The following is a 20,129-nucleotide window of genomic DNA, read 5'->3' as shown; positions in this document are numbered from 1 at the left end:
GTTTTTCACACATACTCTTTCCACAGCACAGACTACCGTACTACAGAATGTACATGCTCTGACAGCGTTGACTCAAATGGCTTGGCCACGTCCGCCGAATGCAAGATGGCCGCATCCCCAAAGAAATCCTGTGCGGCAAGCTTGTTGCTGAGGCAAGAGCAACCAACAAGACAGACAAGAGGGACCTGAAGGCCAACAACGTGAACCCAGAGACCTGTTAGAGCTTGGCAGACGACCGCTCAAAGTGGAGAGAGGACCCGATTCAGCACCTCAAAACGGGTGAAGCAATGCTGATGGAGGCTGTTGCAGAGAAGGGAGCTTTTAGAAAAGAGTGTAGCAACTCCAACAGACCACCGCCATCCTTCACATTTCACCTATGCCAAAGAGACCGTCACTCACGGATGGGTCTTCACAATTACAGAGGTCAAACATTTCCTGTAGATGTTCACCAGAATTGTACACACTGCAGGAGGGATTTTGGCTCACTCCTCCACACCTCGTGTAGTCCTGGGCTGATTCTGCACCTTTCTAAGGATCATTGAGACCCACAAGGTGATATCTTGCATGGGGCCCCACTCCGATTGAGATTGACCGTCAAAATTAGCTTTTTAGCTTTTAGCTAGCTTTTCTAATGTTTGCTCCAACAGTGGACGTTTTTTCACCAAGCTGCTTGGCAATTTCTCTGTAGCCCTTTCCAGCCATGTGGAGTTGTACAATTTTGTCTCTGGTGTCTTTGGACAGCTCTTTGGTCTTGGCCATGTTACAAGTTTGAGTCTTACTGATTGTATGGGGTGGACAGGTGTCGCTAATGACCCCACACAGGTGCATCTGATTCAGGATCGTACATGGAGTGGAGATGGAATTTTAAAGGCAAACTAACAGGTCTTTAAGGGTCAGAATTCTAGCTGATAGACAGGTGTTCAAATACTTATTTGTGGCTGTATCACACAAATAAACCGTTAAAAAGTCATACATTGTGATTTCTGGATTTTACTTTTTAGATTATCTCTCTCACAGTGGACATGCACCTATGATGATGATTTCAGACCCCTCCATGGTTTCTAAGTGGGAGAACTTGCAATATAGCATGGTGTTCAAATACTTATTTTCTTCTCTGTATATATATATTGGGGGGCTCCGTTGATCAGGGTCGATCAACACTGTATATATCCATCCATTCATTTCCTTTGTCGCTTATCCTCACAAGGGTCAGAGGAATGCTGGAGGCAATCCCAACTGTCAGGAGGCAGGGTTCACCCCGAACTGGTTGCAAGCCAATCGCAGAGCACATGAAGACAGACAATAGTCAAATTCACAATCACACCTAGGGGCAATTTAGAGTGTCCAATTAATGTTGAATGTTTTTTGGGATGTTGGAGGAAACTGGAATGCCTGACGAAAACCCAGGCAGCCACGGTGAGAACATAAAATCTACACGCGCAAGGCCGGGTTTGAACCCCCATCCTCAGAACGGTGAAGCCAATGCGCTAGAGCTACCCAGCACTCCTGTGACCCTCGTGACGATAAACGGCTCAGAAAATAGATCGATGGATGGATGTTTCTGCCAAATGTTAAATGAAAAGTGTAGACATACATTTTTAATTGGATATTGTTGGTCTTTAGATGTCAACCAAGATACCCAAATCAGTTTCTGAGTCCTTAGAGGCCAATTTTTAACATTCTGACAGGGCAAAAAAAAAGCATCTTGAAAAAAAAAAACAATAAAATTGACAGTGTTTGAGGGCATGCTCTGTATACGCTCTTCTCCTCGTCTTCCATTCTGGACATGGAAACGTCAATACAAGGTTGACTGGCTCACCCCCACATTATGTGAATTACAGTAATTAACACTAGAGGGGATTTAAGCTTTTCTGACTGATCTTGAACAATGAAAATGACTCACTTTTACAGTTGACTTACTGTACAATCCTTGCTGACAGCAGATGATGTTGATTTAATGAAGTTGATTCTTGAGGCAATTGTGACCAAGTGGTTGCATGTTCATGACAACAAAATGTATCTTTATTTTAATGTGCAGTTTAAGGAAGAGGCGCAAAACATTTGCTAAGTATGATCAGATAGATAGATAGATAGATAGATAGATAGATAGATAGATCAAAGGACAGTGCAACAGCCTTGCTACAGATACAGAAATTATTGCTTTGTGTGGAAATAACTTTGCATGGTGATTGAACAGATAACAGTCTTCAATATTTTGTGACAGGCATGGACTTCCACGTGAATGAGATACACAATTGAGTGGTTGTGCTTGGATAACTGAAGATGAACCTTAGAGCATGAGCCAGGAGTGCAATATCTCAGTAGGGGGTAGTGTGCCACGCAAGATGTCTCCATAAAAGGGGGACAAAATAACATTATGTTTTACAGTATTTAAAAAGTTGACAATTTGTTTGATTTTATCCATGCATCCATCCATCCATCAATCCTCACAAGGGTAGCGGGGAGTGCTGGAGCCTATCCCAGGTGTTAACGGGCAGGAGGCAGGGTGGATCCTGAACTGGTTGCCAGCCAATCGCAGGGCACATGGAGACAGACAACAGTCACACTCACAATCACACCTCAGGGTAATTTAGAGTGTCCAATTAATGTTGCATGTTTTTGGGATGTGGGAGGAAACCGGAGTGCCCGGAGAAAACCCACACAGGCACAGGGAGAACATTCAAACTCAACACAAGTGAGTCCGGGATTTAACCCGGGACTTCAGAACTGTGAGGCCAATGCTTTCCACCTTTATTTATAACATATTTCCTTTTAGAAACATGGACAGAATGCCCAGTGGGTGGGTTTGGAAGAATTGTACCAAACTGTATTAATATTCAGTTGAACAGTTCCTAAATTGTAGTGCTAAAGTGCTTATGTCCTTATGATTCAATGACATCAAGTAAATAACAAAGCTATTATTCTAACAAATGTAGTCATCACACTCACTCATCAAAGCTCACATTTTTTTATTGGGTCAGTAAGATAAACTGTGATTGATTGTCAACCAGTACAGGGTGTACCTCACTTCTTGCCCAAAATCAGCTGGGATAACTTACAGCACACTCACATCAGCATAAGCGCTGTCGAGAAAAAGATGGATAGATATTATTATAACAAAGATTCTTAAAGACAGTGAGAGAGTGAGTGTGCTGTGCATATGTGAATAATGTCCTCTCTTGCATATTTTGGTACAAGAGATGGTTTAGTGAATTAGTTGTTGACAGAAAACATGGTGAATACTTGATGTAGAGTTGCTGTTATTGAACTATAACCCTGTCTACTCAACTCGTGAGTTTGCAACTTTCCTCTTCACCGGTGTTTACAAGCTAACAGGAATGCCGCACTGCTAATGCTCACTGAATAAGTAAATGAAATTGAAAAAAAAAACACTCACACCCTTCTTTAGAAAAGCTATACTCAACTACAAACTCTTGAAATACAAAAAGGACCTCCGATGTCCTACCAGGAAATATTACGTTTTAGATCACAACTCTTATACCCTAAATAACACATGGTATGCCAAACCTATGCAGATTTGGGCTTTTCTGATCACTACTTAATACATTTAATACCAACATACAGCTAAAAACTTAAATTTGCCAAGCCTACGCTGAAAAGCTAAAGATACAACTTTAACACTGTCTAGATAGGAAATAGAACTTCTGAGGTGTCTAGACTGCACAGACTGGTGTGTCGTTGAAGATTCAGCTGGCAGCCTGGACGAATATACAAAGACTGTCACATCGTATATTAGTTTCTGTGAAGAGGTGTGTGTACCAACATGGTAATTTTGCACATTCAATAACAAACTGTCGCAAACTGGGAATTACAGTCCCTCAGGACCTGAAGTTGGAGATCAACATTGACTCCATCCTCAAAAAGGCCCAGCAAAGGACAAACTTCCTGCGGCTTCTGAGGAAGTATGGCCTACCACTGTCAGGAGTGTGGTGTACCACTGCCTTGCGTCCGCCTGCCCTTGGGAGCAGCATCTTCACCTACACCTCGATGATCCTAATTATGTCATGCATTTAAGCCTGGTTTCATCATCATTTGTAGCCAGTTTGATGCGTGAGTACACGGGCTTCTGGTGAATGTATGTGCTTCATTGTCACATCCCAGTGTTCCTGTGCCTCGTTGTTAAACTTTGTTTTGTCATGTACCGTGTTTTTTGCCTTGAAGTGATCCACCCTTGTTTCATGTTTTTTGGATCTTGCCTTCTGCCTCGCTTTTTTTGATACCCGTTGATTTTTTTTTAACTGTCTTCACGTGTACGGACCTCTGCCTGGATTAAACCATATTTCCACGTCCTTGCCTAGGAGTCTTGCATTTGGGACCTAACCCTTGTTCTTCCTCATGCTACAGAACCTGTTGAGGCTGTTCTACACACTAGTCATCAAATCTGTCCCATGTTTTTCCATCACTGTCTGGTTTGGTGCTGCGACAAAAAAGAAAAAACTCCAAATGCAACAGACAATTAAAAATGCGGAACACATTTTCGGTACCCCCTACCGACCCTTGGGAACATGCAGGCTGCCAGAACAAAGATAAGAGCATGCAAAATCCTCTTGGACCCGCCACATTCAGGTCATGACCTTATCCAGCTCTTTCCCTCTGGTAGGCTCTATTTAACAATGCAAGTTAAAACAAGCAGATAATTCAACAGGTCTTTTCTCCACACAAGTCATTTACTCTTTGTTGTCATCGTACACAGTATATTTGAATACAAAAGGGAGTTTCCTTTTTTTCTTGTGTCTCTTTTGAGATAAAACTGTAAATAGCTGATGTCCAATTAAGTAAGGTACTATATTTAAAAAAACGAAATAAAAAAACGTCACCTGCATGGGAGAGAGAACACATAATGCCCCGACCTGACGAATTTGGTGTTTCACAATTGCACATTCAAGTCCAAGTTCAAGTAATTTTATTGTGAGATGCATTATACATATGGCATTCAACATTCCTGAAATAACATTCCTCTCAGACCTGCGGTGTTGTAATAAACAACTAAAAAGTTAATAAAATAAACCAAAATCAAATAATTTGGTCTGTCTAAAATGTGTATATTGTGAATTATACTATAAACGTAAAAAAGATGGTCAATCTGACTAAATTAACAAGAAGTAACTGTAATTCCCATATATACAGTACATACATGCGTGGTATTGACATAATGAACAGCAATGTACACAGTTGAGTATTTTGGACAGTATATCAAATTACTGACGCCTATAAACAGTGTAACAGAATAATCAGAATAATCTATGTCAGACTACTCCAATGAAATCTTGTATTCAAATACCATAATACCACCACATCCCATTTCTTACAATCATTGAGCTCTATCTTGTCAACACAAAAGTGCCCTTATACACTTGTTACCTTATGTGTTGGTGGACACAGGTGCTCCAAGCAAAAAGAGACATTTATATTAGGCTTGCTTGAGGTATGTTCATGTACTTTTACGAACAATACAGATTGCAAGCAGGCACCAAAATGATACATAGCCTAGCAAGCTACTGCTAATGCTCGTTGTTGTGTGATTGCGTGTAAACAGAATGGCACTGTTGAACACATGACCTGACCAGAGCAGCGAATCTCAACCTTTTTGGAGCCAAGGCATATACATTATAGTTGAAAAATATCATGCCACACAAACAAACAAAAATGTCACAAAAAGTAGATTAATTGCTGTATATACTTACTGCCATTTAATAGAAGACCATTACTTTGTTCTGTCACTATATCTCACTGGCATAAATAGATGAACAAAGATTCAGTATTTATTGTAAATATATATATTTTTGAGCAATTAAGTAAACATTTATATCCATTAAATGAACATGTCATTTGAATACTCATTGCTCCAACTTGTGATCAGACGGGTGATTGGTTCTCGGTTTATTAAAATTGGTGATCGACCCCATAAATCCTGATCGTCTAAGGACTAATAATCCAACAACAAAATAGGGGCTAGTGAAAATGTTGAGTTGCTAGTAACTCTGGGAAACCAATAGACACCATGGCTGATGAGCAAAAAAGTTAAAATGTCAAACCCTGCTGACAGGGGAGCTCCAATGGACTCTACCAGGGCCACGGAAATGCCGCAAAGATCCACTGCATCCATATTTTATCCTTAAAAAGCCTTGAGAGAATGTGAAAAAAGCGAGGGACCCGATCAGAACAAGATGGGTCTGGAGGGAATGTAGCAGCATCTGTAGTGCCTTTTAGCCTCCGGGACTCAGCAACCCCTTCTCCCATCGGCCCATCACATATGCAGTGATAGACTGGGAAAACTTCACATGGCTTGAATATGGAGACAAACATGGCCAAAGTCCCATAGATGACTCTGTTTGGGAAAAACAGGGATGGCATGGCTGCTGGTAACATAACTTAAAGGTACACTCAGGGACCAATCCAGGGTTAAAGATATTTTTTAATTGAAAACATATGTGATGATCATTAATGGCTTCTCTTGTGCTACATCACTTTGTCAATGACATTGAAATCTTCTCTCTCCTCCATTCTGACACTTTTGAAGAATGTGTTTTAGTATTGAATAATACGTGTGTCTGTGTGACATATCTATGTGTGTCTGATTCACATCAACATCCACCTTTAGAGGACAACTTCTCTTTCATCTGCCCTCTCTAAGAATAATCACAATCAATGACATCCTTCACCCACAAAGCTTGCACTCATTTTTATGATCTACTTTCTTCTCTTACACATATTCTGAAAACTGGCCCTGCAAAAATATTACCTGCATGTTTCATAGAATAATCAATGCACTTCTGGTTTGTCTGCATACTAGTGATCTGTGATTTACTATGTATGACAAGTTTATAACACTGTGTAATATTTCATAGTTACCCTAAATTATTGAATATTGCTTTTTTCTTTTTAGGTGGTCACATTATTGGTGTCTTCATGAAATTCTGCACTGCTACAGTAGTTGCCTTCAGGGCACTGTACCAGAGACCTTCACTACTCAAATTCAAATTTTAGATGGCCACAAATCATTTTTTCAATGAGTCAAATACACATTTAGTGAAGTAGAGCAAGGCTGCGTTCCTTGCCCTAAAAAAAAAAAGAAAATTTCAATTTTATTCAATACGCCAACAAAAATATAATACAAATAACTAAAATGGCTTTTGCATGACAATAAATAATTGAATATATTAATAACATTACTCCCATCATAAATGCAAAACAACTATATCAGGAGGGGCTCTCTTTTTAAATAAAAACTGTCACGTCCCATCAGAACGATTGTAGAACCCAAATGCAGGACTCGGACGATGCAAGGTAGTTCAAGGAGAAACGTTTATTATATGCCGAGGTCGGGGATCGAGCAGGCAGTCCGGTGCAGCAGCGGTAGTTGGGACGTCGGGCGAAGAGAGCAGGTGACCGGCAGGCAGGAGTCGGTACACAGGAGAACGATCAAGGCAGGCAGAAGTATCAAAGGAGTCAGGCTTACAAGGTTGGTCGGAGAACGGACGAAGGTAGGTTCACACAGGTTGTCGATCAGGGATACGAGTGCTGGAACGGGACATGAAGCTCACCGAACGGGCGGGCACCAGTCGTCATCGGGGTGATATAAATACACAGACTAATCAGCCCGCATGAGACGCAGGTGTGCGCCTCAATCATGACAAAAACAAAGGAACCGCTTTGAAGAAAGAAATATATATTTGTACACCAAACTTCAAATGTGTGGCAGTGTATGTGTGTTCTTTTCTAAGAGAGAAATAATATTCTATCAAATATTGGTAAGTGGACCTGCACATAGAATAAATAATATTTAAAAACACTTTAAGGTTTTTCCAGGTTTTTTTTTTTTCTCACCCCACTCTACATGCCATTTTGGCCTCCAAATGTGATATGATTGGAACATCCATCCATCCATCCATCCATCCATCCACCCCAGCTGTCGTCGGACAGGAGGCAGGGTACACCCTGAACTGGTTACCAGCCAATCGCAGGGCACATAGAGGCAACCAACCAATCACATTCACAATCACACCGAGGGGCAATTTGGAGTCTTTAATTCATGCATATCTTTGGGATGTGGGAGGAAACCGGAGTGCTTGGAGAAAACCCATGCAGGCAGGGGCAGAACATGTAAACTTCACACAGGGGGAACCTGGGATTTGAATCTCGGTCCTCAGAACTGTGAGGCCAATGCTCTACAGCTGCTCCGCTGTGCCGCCTGATTGTGACATATATTCTTAGATTTAGGCCACATAAAATCTTGTTTAGGGCCACCAAAATCCTAGCGCCGCCGCTGATGCTGACACAAGCATTCACCACCATGAGTCAGCCCTTCCCTAATATGTAATTATTGAGTGCCATCAGGAGCTATTCGCCGCTCTTTCCACTACCTTGTCCACAATACCACTTCAGCATGCAGTCAGCCATCAATCTATGGCTATGACCCCCATCATTTCATCTGTGTATGCATGAAATGTTTTACATCTTTGCTTCTTGTAATGTGATTCTGTTGATTTCATCAAGCTGTTGTCTCCAACTCTCACTGGAGTGGTTCGCAGCTGAGTGTGAAGTGGCTGGGATGAAAATCACCATGGTCCTCGGTCGGAAAAGGGTGGCATCAAATATCCAGGTCAGGGATGAGATCCTGCCCCAAGTGGAGGAGTTCAAGTATCTTGGGGTCTTGTTCACAAGTGAGGGAGGAATGGAGCGGGAAATCAACAGGTGGATTGGTGCCGCGTTTGCAGTGTATCGGTAGTTTGAGGTAAAGAAGGAGCTAAGTCAAAAGGCAAAGCAGTCTATTTACTGGTCACTCTACATTCCTACCTTCACCTCTGGGTCATGACTGAAATAAAACAACAAGATCCTGGATACAAGCAGCCGAAATTGGTTTCTCATGCAATTCCATTTCCTTATTGGGGTTGCAAGTTGGATTTAGTTATTGAATAATAAAATAATAAAGGTCACCACAAATCATTATAGCTGAGTGGGCCCTGGACCACTTTGTACAGGAAAAGTGTACCCCCAAGGTAAAAAAAAAAAAAAAAAAAGGTTAAGAACCCCTGTGTAAAACACTCTAATAACAATTAATTCATGGGTAATGCCAACAAGGCATTTAAAGTATACTACATGTTGCTACTCACTTTGTCATTATAACACACAATATTCCGCAGATTGAGTAAAAGTTTCTGCTTCAAGCCAAGACGTCACTACCCATGCACAAGTGACAGCTCGAATAACAAATCAATCAACAAGTCAATCCACCACTCGGGTTTCCTCCCACATTCCAAAAAACATGTATTGATTGGAGACTCTAAATTGCCCCTATATGGGATAGTGACTGTTGCCTGTCTCCATGTGCCCTGTGGTTGTCTTGCAACCAGTTCAGGGTGTAACCTGCCACCTGCCCGATGACAGCTGGGATAGGCTCCAACACTCCCGGAACCTTCGTGAGGATAATCAGCTCAGAAAATCAATGGATATTTGGAATAACACGGGTGACTTTTCTATAGGCTGTCTGTGTATCGAGACAAGTCGTGGTCATCGCATGCTGACCCAGAAAAATATTTTTTAATTTGCTGCCTAGCTCACATAAACAATGAATGGGCTGGTGACGACGCATTTCACTGTGGCAAGTAAAGCGTGGCTTACAACCATATTGCTACTTCTAGAATATCTATTCATCTCCTCTTGAAAAGGTCATAACAGTTCAGGGGCCACAAATAGGTATTCGACAGAATGCAAATTTAGTCCCCCTGATCTATAGCATGGTTTCAAACCACAGCCTCTCCCTTCCCAAATCCATTTTCCCACTGTCCTTTCATCATTGGGAACACGATCATAAAAGTTCTTCCCCCTTACTACAAAAGCAAATAAAATTCTGTATTATAACTCAAGAATATTTCGAGCTTCTTCAGACTTTCTTTCTTTTCCTGATATTTTTTTTAATCACTCACTGAACAAAATTCTAACTTTTATGAGAATAGAAATCAATACATTTGATTCTATTTCTATATATTTAACAAGAATGGGATTACTCTGAATGTACTAAAATGCATTCCGGTAATGTCAGCTACTTTGTCTGTCACTGTGCTGCAATGGGAAATTCTGAGGCCTTAATAATGGTAAAGGCCATGTTGCACTTTCATCTTTTCACACAAAATGATTGGCAGCATGAAGAGGGCCATGGTGCACATGTGGAATGTTTTTGAAAGCATAACATTGGTCTTGAAATGCAAGATTAAAAAAGGATAGATAATCTACAGTACAAAGGATCTATGCCAGCAGTCGGCAACCCGCGGCTCCGGAGCCTCATGCGGCTCTTTCATCCTTATAATGCGGCTCTGATTGGCTTGGGAAAATAAATTACTATTTTTTTTTTTGTATTTAATTGAAGTGCGTTTTATTTGTGTTAGTTTTTATATTATTTTAGTTCTAAATTTGAAGATTGTGATCTTGAAATATTAAAATATTAATTAAATTATTTGATTTTATTTTTTCGTCGCTCAAAATAGACGTCACACTGCGGAAGCGGGTATACCCGCTGAAACGCCGTCTATTTTGAGCGACTTTCAAGCCCGGCAAAGCCAATGGAGAAACATGCTGCGGTAAAGTAGTAGAAGTTTTTTTTTTCTTCATTTTAGATGTGCGGCTCCCAGTGTTTTCTTTTCCGTGGAAACCGGGTTCAAATGGCTCTTTCGGTGTCAAAGGTTGCCGACCGCTGAGCTATGCCAATAAATAAAATAAATGATCGACAGTGAGGCACTTAAGCACTTGAGTCCACAATCAAAATATTTAGACGGGCCACAATACACAGCTGGCGCAGCTGCAGGGCTTTGGCTTCATAGTTCTGAGGTCTGGGGTTCAAATCCCGGCGCCCCCTGCATGGGTTTTCTCCTGGCAATTAGGTTTCCTGCCACATCACCCCCCCCCCCCACACACACACACACACACACACACACACACAAAACATGCATTAATTGGACACTCTAAATTACTCCTTAGTGTGATTGTGAGTGCGACTGTTGGCTGGCAACCAGTTCAGGGTTATACCCTGCCACTTGTCCGACGACAGCTGGGGTGGGCTTTTATTCGGGCTTCTGTCACTTTCCATGACAGTTTGCTAGCATACTAATTATGTATAGATAAATCCACAATAACTCACATTTATATTGAACAATGAAATAATAAATGCTGTAGAATAATCTGTTTTAATCAAACACAGCTTCATAAGGAAAGCACATCAAGCAAACGTTTACTATATAAAAATCCACTATTAACACTTTAGTAAATCTTCTAAACAGACATATCGTCAAAATAAGAACATTCATATTTCAAAAGATTTGTGACTGCTCATATTTCCTTCAATTTCTCAGTCTTGCACTTCCCTTTTTGCATTTATTTTGGCCTCACTTCCCTTATCAACATTATACCATTATGCGTGACAAAATGCCTGAAACGCATAGTACCATGCTTATTTGCATCTCATTTTATTCCCATTCAGTAAATTGTGATTATTCAACATATTTCTTTTCATAATTGAATTTCATTCAGTGGAAAAGGGTGAACTGACTCAGTGAGACTGTTTAGCCTGGGTGTGTATGTGTGTGGCTGTGAGTGACAGGCTGAGTGTGGGGGCTGAGCGATGGTGGGGGATTTGTGAGATAGGCAGTTACTGGCGATCTAAAAAGAGGTGCAAGGACATAAGCTGTTTGTTTTGCCCCGTGAATTGGGAGATGGCCAACTGCTTAAATGTCACATGATTGTAACAATAACTCTGATGAGACAGCTCATCTGAAAAGCCAACAGCTGTGGCTCGGTGTGTGTATGTGTGTGTGAGTATTGGCACATGTTGAAGTCCTCCAATAATTTGTTATCCTAACTCTAGTGCAGGTAACAAGTAGGATTTTGAGGGGGCAGGACGTTGGGCAATTTTACAATTTAATAAAGCAGAAAATGAGAGTCTTAATGTGGGGAAGAAATCAAATGACAAACCACATTCCCAAAAGCAGAACAGATGGCCTAAATCCAATACATCAGATTTGTTTGCATCCCCATTATCAACAGCTGCAGAGGATATTACAACTTAAAATGCATGGTCATCGACAACCAGATTTTTTCCTATCTCCCAACTGTATAATCAATATATATACGCAATATATGATAAAAATCATACTTTTTTCGGAAGATATTATGCTCAGTTTTGATTAATGCTGTTAAATGGAGGGTCAATTAAGCATTTTTTTTGCCATTGTGGTTGTAGTTTTTAGTGTTGGAGAACTACAGTACATCGCTTTACAAAGATAACTGGTGTTAATGTTTTCATCTCATGTAGCGAAATAAATTAACCAAACAAGAAATCTCTCTCTTGATGCATTGCAGTTCTATACTTCACCAACAAAAGTTTATTAAACCAGCCAGCAGCTCACCAAGGGAGGCAAACAAACACCACTGAATGATTCAATCAGGTTGCACAGTATACAGGGTTCTGATGCTAGTTTTTATTGGTTACTGAGGAACTCTTGGGCTGTGGTTCCAAATCATATCGCAGGTGAATATCATTGCATGAACACAAACTCAGATGTGAGCTCCAGACTGCCTCTGCTGCAACTATCAAGATAACAATATAAATATAATGTTTCACCCAAAGTCAGCTGTAAGCGCCAACATACATGCGACCCTTGGAAGGCTAAGTCAGACACTCACATTCACATGTCATGCCCAGAGATAAAAAGTTCTGGGTGTGGTCCACCAGTCATGCCCACAGATATAAAGATATGGGTGTGATTAGGGATGGAATCTTAAGACTTTAAAATAACTTACTGAGTTGTTATACCCAAGTATGTAGTTGTTACCTAAAACCATAATGATAATTTATTGACACTGCACAGACTGAGACAGACATTTTGAAAGAGGTCAATAGAAATTCAATTTCAAAACTAAATATTCATGTAATCAAATTATTTTATTTCATCATGATGTATTGTTATAATCTCATGTAATTTACAGCACTATCTATTGTCAATCCATTGATGAAATCTAGCAGTGTATGATCTATATCTTCCTAAAGTATGTAGAGGGGAAAAGTTTTCAACTTCAAGATCAGGCGGTACCACGGGGGAAAATGACCGTTCGCATTTACATATATGGACAGACTAGTCTAACATTAGAACTTAGATCAAGTCAAAGTAAATCACAATCTCATACTTATTATAGTTACATATTTAAATATTACCTGTTTTATATCCCAGAAATAATTTCAATGTAACTCAGGGGTGCCCAGATTCCCCCCCTCCCAAGATCTGCTTTTCAAGCAGCGAGTCATTTTTTTTTTTTTTGGGGGGGGGGGGTGCGCGCCGTCACACGATCAACCAAAACTGCCATTGACGCATTGAGCACCCCTGGTGTAACTGAATTTCCCTTGACATGGCTCATGATGTTGATGACTTTCGACGTAAATGCGCTCGCAGTACGTGATGCAACTCGGAACATGTGCTTTTGACATCACTTCTGTACATAGTACAGTTAACTAGCATTTCCTGTTTCCAGGTGAATACTAATTGTTTAGGAGCAGGCTTGTTTAGTTAACAACGTTTATGAAATAAACAGGTAAATTAATGTCAAGACTTCACAAAATAAGCTACATCTCTCATTATCTATTTTTTCTACTCATAAAGAATTTCACACAGGAGATTTTTCGTACTCGACTGTGCAGATTTGCGAGTGCGATGGCGTGCGGACGCGAACGCACTCATCAAATGCGAGTGACTAATAAGTGATTCAGAAAATGGATTGATGGATGAATGGATGTGGTTAAAAAGTCATTACAAATGTTATTGTGAGTTTTTCAGCTGCTAAAATTATTGCATGAAAGTATGTATTCATGCCATCAACGAATGGGGCTATCATTCCTAGCATCCCCTGAAAGGCCTCAGGATGCATCCTGGAGAAATTTGCAATGGATACATGATCAAGATCTTGAAACCTGGTGACAAAGCACCGTCTTTATCGTATAAAAATAGGGGAATTCATCCACAGTCTCTCCTTTTCTCTCGGACTTCCCTTCTTTGTATTCTAAGCCGACAGTGTTTCAAAATGTTGTTACCTGATAAGAGTGCAGGGGTTGCATATTTTATGTTGTAGCAAGTTGAAAGGTGTGCAAGGATCACTTGCAAACTGTAATTTGTTTCGGATTTTCCGGTTCTGTCCAGTTCAGCCCCAGCCCTCTGTGTTTGGCGGGCTTCTAAACGCACAATACTACCATCCTCAGCTCAAATTAAATTAAAGCTTTTCAATAGCATACAATTGTTTAAGAACAAAACACACATTTTTTTCTGTACTGTGTGAATATTGTTGCTGTGACAATTTCCCTCCATCCACCACAAAGAAAGAAACACAGGTCGGATCAGGGATGGCTTTTCAAACTATACTTTGGCCAATTGAACTGTACCAATGCATGGAAATTTTCCTTAACTGTATGTTTCTTTCTTCCTCGTACGTGAGTTTTGTTCAAGGTCAGTGAACTCAATAATATCTTTCCTCAGTTGGAAAAAACTGTTTCAGCTCTAGTCATTTTAAATTAGATTAGAACAGATTAGATGTTAAACAACAACTTTAATTTGTTTCAGTGACCAAGTTTCCATCTCAGTTTGCTCGTATATCAAATACATTTTCCACATTGACATGAATTGAAATGCCATTCTGGTCCATTCCCCATTTTGTTTGAATGTTTGTCCTGTTAAAAAAAAATAGCTTTTGCATTGTGGCTATCCTTGTCAACATTCAAGGGCATTACAATATGCCATAGCCTACTCAAAACTGAAATTTCGTCTCACAACACAAACAAACAACAGGGTTCGTACACTTCCAGAGAATCAAAATCCATGAATTTTCCATGACTCTATTCAAAATTCCATGACTAATATTGGATTGACTAATTGTGGTAGACAGCAATATTTCACCTATAGCATGGTATGTTTCCGCTGAAATAATAAGTGCCAAAGCTTACCAATCTAGTAGGCGCATCACAATGACTGTGAAATGTATGGTTATTAAAAATATAAACTATAATTGTATCAAAGTGTATAAAAATATGGTTGATAAGAAGCTCATTGGGTTTGGGTGTAATCAGCAGGGACATGGGCATGATTTTACAAAGCCATTCACCTTTGAGTTTGCTTATCCTAGGCAGTAGAGCACGCTCGTAATTGGATTCTTATCTGCTGTGTTATAAGGTAAGAGTACTCTGCAGTTACGAACGCTCCATGCAAGCAAGCCATGGGCTTCAAACTTGCCTACAACCCAGACTAATAGAGCAACATGGTGTAAAAGCCACTGCACATGGAGTCGTCACCAATAATTATACAGTGTAGTGAAGTCCAGTCTTAATTGATTAGAGGGTGAGATAGATAACGCTAGAGAGCAGGATTTTGATTTGTTATGCTGAATTTGAATCTGAAATCTGTTATGAAGGGAAATATATATATATAGCAGTATTTGTAATCTGTCAAATTTTATCCAAACAAGCAGAAGTAGCAGTAACGGCAGGCTTACAGGGTTGGTCAGGGGACAGGCGTTGGTCGGTACACGGGAGGTAGACGTCAGGAGTACGGACGTGTGGGAATGAGGCATGAGAGGCAACGATCTGGTGAAGGACCAGTCGTCCCCAGGGTCCTAAATATACCGGATTCAATCAGTCGTGATGAGGCGTAGTTGTGCGCCTCCTGATTAGCTGGCCACGCCCAGCCCGGGCTGGAAGGCAGGGGCATGACAGTACCCCCCCGGGCGATGAACTGCGGTCCTCTGTCCGAAACGATATCCACTGGGAACCTGTGGTAGCGAACGACCTCGTCCAGCAACAATGGGGCTCTCTGCTTAGCAGATGGGATCTTCGGGGCCGGCTCGAAGTCGACCATCTTAGAGAACCACTCCACTATAGAGAGTACCAATGTGTACCCTTGGGAGGGCGGTAACCCAGTGACGAAGTCCAGCACGATCTGCGACCACGGGCGGGAGGGAATCGACAGAGGCTGCAGCTCTCCAACAGGGCGCAGGCAGGATGTCTTGTTTACTGCACACACGGGGCAGGCGTTGACAAACTCTCTCACATCCTTATTCACGTTGGGCCACCAGAACCGTTGTTTGATCACAGGGCGCGTCTTCGCCATGCCCAGGTTTTATTGGTGTGGGCCCAGTTGATGACTGATAAGTGTTCAGCCGCTTCGCGGTACTCAGGTGTTCGAGGTTCTTATGATCGGTGATGACCACGAACGGGACTTGCGAACCCTCCAACCAGTGCTGCCACTCCTCCATTGCCGTCCGTCTTGACCGCCAGCAGCTCCGTTCCGCCGGGGTCAACCTCCTCGACAGGAAGGTGCACGGATGGTTTCTTCCGTCCTTGGTACTCCTCTGCGACAAGATGGCTCCGATCCCCGAGTCCGACGCGTGCACCTCGACCACGACCTCGCAATCCGGGTCCGGCACTATGAGGAGAGGCGCTGCGGTGAAACTTGCCTTGAGCTTGTCGAAGGCCTCCTGACAGGTCCTGGTCCACTCGAAGGTGTTGCGTGTGGATGTGAGAGCGTGCAGAGGGGCGGCAATGGAACTAAAGTTCAGTCTAAACTTTCTGTAGAAGTTCGCAAAGCCGATGAACCTCTGCAAGTCCTTCGTGCTGGCGGGAGTGGGCCACCAAAGCACCGCGTCGACCTTCCGGGGATCCATTTGAATCTCCCCTTCCGCCAGGATGAACCCCAGGATGGACACGGAGGCTGAGTGGAATTCCCATTTCTCCATTTTTACAAACAGCTGATTCTGCAGAAGCCACTGAAGCACCTCTCTGACCTGTCGGAAGTGGGAGATCAGGTCCGACGAAAAGATCAGGATGTCATCGAGGCACACAAACATTTTATTCAGATACTCCCGAAACACGTTGTTGATAAAGTTGTGGAAGACTGCCGGAGCATTCGTCAGTTCGAATGGCATCACTAAATATTCATAATGTCCTGTGGGGGTGTTGAATTCCATCTTCCATTCATCTGCCTCCCGGATCCGCACCAGATGGTAAGCACTACGCAGGTCCAACTTGGTGAAGATCCGGGCTCCTTGACGAAGTTCAAACGCCGTTGCGATCAGAGGCAGTGAGTAACTGTTCTTTACTGTGATGTCATTGAGTCCTCAGTCGTCGATGCAGGGCCGTAGCGTGGTGTCCTTTTTCTTGACAAAGAAGAACCCTGCACTGGCTGGTGAGGACGACGGGCTAATGAGACCGGCTGCCAGCGACTCCTCGACGTACTCCCTCATGGCCGAGTGCTCCGGTCCTGTTAACAAGAATACTTTCCCTCGAGGGGATGAGGTGCCTTGAAGAAGCTCGATGGCGCAATCATACGGCCGATGCGGTGGCAGGGATTTCACTTTCGTTTCATGTTAGATAGGTTAATGAGTTTACCGCATGGAGAAGATTTCACTGTATGAATGTCCCAAGGTGCTAGTCACCACCGGTACAACTCATTTTCTAACCACGTGTCGTTAAATCGTCACTTTCCCGGCATTTCTGTAACTGGAAGCTTAGTTTGTTTCACTGAGCTCAGGTGCACACTACCTCCACGCTTGGATGAACTGAACAAAATGACGTCACTTCGAGAAATTTTGAGAAACCCATGATATTCCCTGACCCAAGCCAAATATTTTTTATATTTACTGTACTTCGCAAGATCTAGAAAATGCAACATTTCTTCCGATGATAATCCCGAAATCCCCTGACCCATACGAACCCTGAAATAAAAAAGATCAAGCAACCAATGGTTGCATCTTTAAAAACATAAATCGGGGTATTCTTAAGTCAACGTATCAGAGTATCGATACAGTTCATGATTAGTGACAATGTGATGACCACCCATATTACAAGTGTCCAGTTCTCTGTGTTTAATTAATTTACACTGAAAGCAAACAGACAGATATGTGTGAACATGAGCAAACAAGGAGGCAAAGAGACCATGCAGAAAAAATGGGGAAAAATAAATTGGCATACTGCAGTAAAACAAGTGGCTGAGAGAGAAGCAAAGCATTAGATTGACAGAGCAAATCATGTACTCCAGTTGTTAAACTGCTGGGCTGGTGAGCTGATTGATGCCTGCCGTGCAGATTGAGTCGGTGAGGTGAATCATCAATGAGTAGTAGGCTGTAGCTTACTGGACGAGTGCCACACCGATAACACGATGCAGCCAAACAAAGTGCAGTTCTTTGGAGGAAATATGTTTGAAAACTGTCAAGTGCATTTGCCCCTAAGCTTTTGTTGGAGCGAGACTGAAGTGTAGATTCAAATGTACGAACCCTTCTGGTTTGTTTATTTATGCATGTGACAATCGCAAGAGGCGCTAATATATATGTTGCCCCCAGCACAACAGCATTTTTTTTCTGCACTGATAAAAATTGCACACTCACTGACAAGCCAAAAACACAAGTTTTCATTAGTTCCACATTTATTCTTAACTTTGTTACATTTTAGAGTATATCTTGTGCTACACCCTCAAATATTGATAAAAAAATAAATTGCTGCAACCATGGACAAAAGAATAAGAGCTTTCAGTTCATATTAGAACCAGATTTTGTTCCCTATGCCAAGCATTCAAAGTTTTTACCTGAGTTGCCACTACAATACAGTATGCCCTTTCTCATTCGTGGATTTTGCTTTGGAAGTTTTTTTTTTTAAAATGTACCATATTTTCACGACCGTAGAGGTCTCAAATGCTCTTCTAAATACATGAGGCAAGGCATTAAACATGGTGCCTTACCTTATGTGCAGACTGTGTTCCAACATCAGGAAATGTTCTTGTGTCACTTGTCTAACAAAGTACATTTAAGCACACTGGCTACATTGTTAGCATGCTTGCTAACACATGTTTTAGCATGAGTGCAATCTATCATATGATAGCACTCATGAGGTAGTGAGGAACAATTGCATCTCATGCCTGTCAGCAGAAGAAGCTTACAATGCCCTACAGACTGCTTGTGTAGGCATATAATTACTAACGATGTACACACTCACGGTGTCACTTTAAAGCTAAAATTATCACACCACAGAAAACAGATTAGCATGACTAGTAAATACTAAATAAAACAAATAAAAGAATGACTCAAGAAGTAATTGGCACAAAACATGCAGTTTAAAGGCTATTTACCTCCTTCCAGCATGCTTTGAGTCAACGCTGGCAACTGATAGGCTGGATGAGTATCTGGACACTTTATATCCTGTATCCGGTTCTGTGAAGAGGTGCGTGGACCAAAAAATTCATTGCACTCATTCAACAAAAACAAGTCATGGTTCACTGTCAAACTCAAGTACTTTGCCAAGCTACAAAGGAAGCATATTGAAAAGGGGATAGAGGCCTGTATAATTGCGCTGGAAATCAATTGACTAAAGAAAGAAGAGATTATTCAGTAAATTTAGAAAAACGGTTTACCACTAACGACTAGATATCCGTCTAGCATGCATTATAACCGATAATCAATCACAAGCGACCATCCTCCTAAGATGACAACAATAAAGGACTAGCCAACAACCTTAACACCTTATGTTGCTGAAAATGATGCTTTCACGCTCCACTCAGAGCTATCAAGATGGCGTCCTCTGCTGATCTATTAGCATGGTATGGAAGTTGGTGGGGGTCGAAGTTGGGGGAGGTGGGGTTTGATGTGCTTGAGAACCAGCTTCTCAAAGAACTTCATGATGACAGGCGCAACTGGTCAGTAGTCAGAGAGGCTATCAAAGGGTTTCATTTGACTATGACTAGTTGGGCCAGTGAGAGGTTGAAGGTCTTTCAGAAGATACTGGACAGCTGGTGAGCACATGCTCTGAGCACCTTGACTGGTACCCGGTCTGGGCCAGCAGCCTTCCTGGGGTTGATCGGCATAAGCACACGGTTCATGTTGTGCTCCTGTACCATGAGTGGGGAGTTCTTGGAACGTGGTGGGGGTGAGGAGAGTGCTGAAGCAGCTGAGGGTCGGTGGATGGTGCAAAATAAGAAAAGAAGCTCCTGTTGAGCTCTTCTGCTTGTGACTCACTTGTGTCTCCTAGTGTCACACCAAAGCCTCTGAAATTTGTGAGGCTCTGTAAACCCTTCCACACCTCCCAAGCTCCGTTG

General features: G+C 41.9%; 1 long non-coding RNA gene across 2 annotated transcripts in view; it reads right to left on the bottom strand.

Moving 5' to 3' along the window:
- LOC133498237 (uncharacterized) overlaps window positions 1–18,959 on the bottom strand; it is a 63,676-nt gene extending 44,717 nt beyond the window's left edge. For both annotated transcript variants that reach the window (XR_009794246.1, XR_009794247.1), the window contains exon 1: window positions 18,780–18,959. This is a non-coding gene — a long non-coding RNA (uncharacterized LOC133498237). The remainder of the gene's footprint in view (window positions 1–18,779) is intronic.
- Between the last annotated feature and the right edge of the window lie 1,170 nt (window positions 18,960–20,129).

Source organism: Syngnathoides biaculeatus, chromosome 3, assembly GCF_019802595.1.
Source record: "Syngnathoides biaculeatus isolate LvHL_M chromosome 3, ASM1980259v1, whole genome shotgun sequence".
NCBI classification, from domain to species: Eukaryota; Metazoa; Chordata; class Actinopteri; order Syngnathiformes; family Syngnathidae; genus Syngnathoides; species Syngnathoides biaculeatus.
The sequence above is the reverse complement of the archived record's forward strand: the minus strand, read 5'-3'. Positions and strand labels throughout refer to the sequence as shown.